The sequence below is a fragment of the Euwallacea fornicatus genome, unplaced genomic scaffold (assembly GCF_040115645.1).
Source record: "Euwallacea fornicatus isolate EFF26 unplaced genomic scaffold, ASM4011564v1 scaffold_89, whole genome shotgun sequence".
NCBI lineage: Eukaryota > Metazoa > Arthropoda > Insecta > Coleoptera > Curculionidae > Euwallacea > Euwallacea fornicatus.
In genome coordinates this window covers 260,120-264,773 of record NW_027096057.1, presented here as the reverse complement: position 1 = coordinate 264,773, position 4,654 = coordinate 260,120, and positions in this window count along the sequence as shown.

Below are 4,654 nucleotides of genomic sequence, written 5' to 3'. Positions count from 1 at the left end.
GTTCAAAACTTGAAAAGTCACGAAAGAAGTGTGTTTGTGCACATAAATTACTCGTTTTCTAGAAAACTCGCCAAGATACAATGAAGCCTTATTAGTCGTGTTAAAGTGCTCGTCGAGGTGAGTTTGTGGTCAAATTTTGAAGGTAGTTGGAGCTCATTTGCCGAAGTTACGGAGGTTCAAAACTTGAAAAGTCACGAAAGAAGTGTGTTTGTGCACATAAATTACTCGTTTTCTAGAAAACTCACCAAGATACAATGAAGCCTTCTTAGTTGTGTTAAAAAGAGTTCGTCGAGGTGAGTTTGTGGTCAAATTTTGAAGGTAGTTGGAGCTCATTTGCCGAAGTTACGGAGGTTCAAAACTTGAAAAGTCACGAAAGATGTGTGTTTGTGCACATAAATTACTAGTTTTCTAGAAAACTCACCAAGATACAATGAAGCCTTGTTAGTTGTGTTAAAGAGTTCGTCGAGGTGATTCTGTGGTAAAATTGTGAAGGTAGTTGGAGCTCATTTGCCGAAGTTACGGAGGTTCAAAGCTTGAAAAGTCACGAAAGAAGTGTGTTTGTGCACATAAATTACTCGTTTTCTAGAAAACTCGCCAAGATACAATGAAGCCTTATAAGTCGTGTTAAAGTGCTCGTCGAGGTGAGTTTGTGGTCAAATTTTGAAGGTAGTTGGAGCTCATTGGCCGAAGTTACGGAGGTTCAAAACTTGAAAAGTCACGAAAGATGTGTGTTTGTGCACATAAATTACTCGTTTTCTAGAAAACTCACCAAGATACAAGGAAGCCTTGTTAGTTGTGTTGAAGAGTTCGTCGAGGTGATTCTGTGGTAAAATTTTGAAGGTAGTTGGAACTCATTTGCCGAAGTTACGGAGGTTCAAAACTTGAAAAGTCACGAAAGAAGTGTGTTTGTGCACATAAATTACTCGTTTTCTAGAAAACTCGCCAAGATACAATTAAGCCTTATAAGTCGTGTTAAAGTGCTCGTCGAGGTGAGTTTGTGGTCAAATTTTGAAGGTAGTTGGAGCTCATTTGCCGAAGTTACGGAGGTTCAAAACTTGAAAAGTCACGAAAGATGTGTGTTTGTGCACATAAATTACTCGTTTTCTAGAAAACTCACCAAGATACAATGAAGCCTTGTTAGTTGTGTTAAAGAGTTCGTCGAGGTGATTCTGTGGTAAAATTTTGAAGGTAGTTGGAACTCATTTGCCGAAGTTACGGAGGTTCAAAACTTGAAAAGTCACGTAAGAAGTGTGTTTGTGCACATAAATTACTCGTTTTCTAGAAAACTCACCAAGATACAATGAAGCCTTCTTAGTTGTGTTAAAAAGAGTTCGTCGATGTGATTCTGTGGCAAAATTTTTAAGCTATTTGGAGCTCATTTGCCGAAGTTACGGAGGATCAAAGCTTGAAAAGTCACGAAAGATGTGTGTTTGAGCACATAAATTACTCGTTTTCTAGAAATCTCACCAAGATACAATGAAGCTTTATTAGTCGTGTTAAAGTGCTCGTCGAGGTGATTCTGTGGTCAAATTTTGAAGGTAGTTGGAGCTCATTTGCCGAAGTTACGGAGGTTCAAAACTTGAAAAGTCACGAAAGATGTGTGTTTGTGCACATAAATTACTTGTTTTCTAGAAAACTCACCAAGATACAATGAAGCCTTGTTAGTTGTGTTAAAGAGTTCGTCGAGGTGATTCTGTGGTAGAATTTTGAAGGTAGTTGGAACTCATTTGCCGAAGTTACGGAGGTTCAAAACTTGAAAAGTCACGAAAGAAGTGTGTTTGTGCACATAAATTACTCGTTTTCTAGAAAACTCGCCAAGATACAATGAAGCCTTATTAGTCGTGTTAAAGTGCTCGTCGAGGTGAGTCTGTGGTCAAATTTTGAAGGTAGTTGGAGCTCATTTGCCGAAGTTACGGAGGTTCAAAACTTGAAAAGTCACGAAAGAAGTGTGTTTGTGCACATAAATTACTCGTTTTCTAGAAAACTCACCAAGATACAATGAAGCCTTCTTAGTTGTGTTAAAAAGAGTTCGTCGAGGTGAGTTTGTGGTCAAATTTTGAAGGTAGTTGGAGCTCATTTGCCGAAGTTACGGAGGTTCAAAACTTGAAAAGTCACGAAAGATGTGTGTTTGTGCACATAAATTACTCGTTTTCTAGAAAACTCACCAAGATACAATGAAGCCTTGTTAGTTGTGTTAAAGAGTTCGTCGAGGTGATTCTGTGGTAAAATTGTGAAGGTAGTTGGAGCTCATTTGCCGAAGTTACGGAGGTTCAAAGCTTGAAAAGTCACGAAAGAAGTGTGTTTGTGCACATAAATTACTCGCTTTCTAGAAAACTCACCAAGATACAATGAAGCCTTATTTGTCATGTTAAAGAGCTCGTCGAGGTGATTCTGTGGTCAAATTTTGAAGGTAGTTGGAGCTCATTTGCCGAAGTTACGGAGGTTCAAAGCTTGAAAAGTCGCGAAAGATGTGTGTTTGAGCACATAAATTACTCGTTTCCTAGAAAACTCACTAAGATACAATGAAGCCTTATTTGTCATGTTAAAGAGCTCGTCGAGGTGATTCTGTGGTCAAATTTTGAACGTAGTTGGAGCTCATTTGCCGAAGTTACGGAGGTTCAAAGCTTGAAAAGTCACGAAAGATGTGTGTTTGTGCACATAAATTACTCGTTTTCTAGAAAACTCACCAAGATACAATGAAGCCTTATTTGTCATGTTAAAGAGCTCGTCGAGGTGATTCTGTGGTCAAATTTTGAAGGTAGTTGGAGCTCATTTGCCGAAGTTACGGAGATTCAAAGCTTGAAAAGTAACGAAAGATGTGTGTTTGTGCACATAAATTACTCGTTTTCTAGAAAACTCACCAAGATACAATGAAGCCTTCTTAGCTTTGTTAAAAAGAGTTCGTCGATGTGATTCTGTGGCAAAATTTTTAAGCTATTTGGAGCTCATTTGCCGAAGTTACGGAGTTTCAAAGCTTGAAAAGTCACGAAAGATGTGTGTTTGAGCACATAAATTACTCGTTTTCTAGAAAACTCACCAAGATACATTGAAGCCTTATTTGTCATGTTAAAGAGCTCGTCGAGGTGATTCTGTGGTCAAATTTTGAAGGTAGTTGGAGCTCATTTGCTGAAGTTACGGAGTTTCAAAGCTTGAAAAGTCACGAAAGATGTGTGTTTGAGCACATAAATTACTCGTTTTCTAGAAAACTCACCAAGATACAATGAAGCCTTCTTAGTTGTGTTAAAAAGAGTTCGTCGATGTGATTCTGTGGCAAAATTTTTTAGCTATTTGGAGCTCATTTGCCGAAGTTACGGAGTTTCAAAGCTTGAAAAGTCACGAAAGATGTGTGTTTGAGCACATAAATTACTCGTTTTCTTGAAAACTCACCAAGATACATTGAAGCCTTATTTGTCATGTTAAAGAGCTCGTCGAGTTGATTCTGTGGTCAAATTTTGAAGGAAGTTGTAGCTCATTTGCCGAAGTTACGGAGGTTCAAAGCTTGAAAAGTCACGAAAGATATGTGTTTGTGCACATAAATTACTCGTTTACTAGAAAACTCACCAAGATACAATGAAGCCTTTTTAGTTGTGTTAAAAAGAGTTCGTCGATGTGATTCTGGTGGTAAAATTTTGAAGCTATTTGGAACTCATTTGCCGAAGTTACGGAGGTTCAAAACTTGAAAAGTCACGAAAGATCTGTGTTTGTGCACTTAAATTGCTCGTTTTCTAGAAAACTCACCAAGATACAATGAAGCCTTCTTAGCTTTGTTAAAAAGAGTTCGTCGATGTGATTCTGTGGCAAAATTTTTAAGCTATTTGGAGCTCATTTGCCGAAGTTACGGAGTTTCAAAGCTTGAAAAGTCACGAAAGATGTGTGTTTGAGCACATAAATTACTCGTTTTCTAGAAAACTCACCAAGATACATTGAAGCCTTATTTGTCATGTTAAAGAGCTCGTCGAGGTGATTCTGTGGTCAAATTTTGAACGTAGTTGGAGCTCATTTGCCGAAGTTACGGAGTTTCAAAGCTTGAAAAGTAACGAAAGATGTGTGTTTGTGCACATAAATTACTCGTTTCTAGAAAACTCACCAAGATACATTGAAGCCTTATTTGTCATGTTAAAGAACTCGTCGAGGTGATTCTGTGGTCAAATTTTGAAGGTAGTTGGAGCTCATTTGCCGAAGTTACGGAGTTTCAAAGCTTGAAAAGTCACGAAAGATGTGTGTTTGAGCACATAAATTACTCGTTTTCTAGAAAACTCACCAAGATACAATGAAGCCTTCTTAGTTGTGTTAAAAAGAGTTCGTCGATGTGATTCTGTGGCAAAATTTTTAAGCTATTTGGAGCTCATTTGCCGAAGTTACGGAGTTTCAAAGCTTGAAAAGTCACGAAAGATGTGTGTTTGAGCACATAAATTACTCGTTTTCTAGAAAACTCACCAAGATACATTGAAGCCTTATTTGTCATGTTAAAGAGCTCGTCGAGTTGATTCTGTGGTCAAATTTTGAAGGAAGTTGGAGCTCATTTGCCGAAGTTACGCAGATTCAAAGCTTGAAAAGTAACGAAAGATGTGTGTTTGTGCACATAAATTACTCGTTTCTAGAAAACTCACCAAGTTACATTGAAGCCTTATTTGTCATGTTAAAGAGCTCGTCG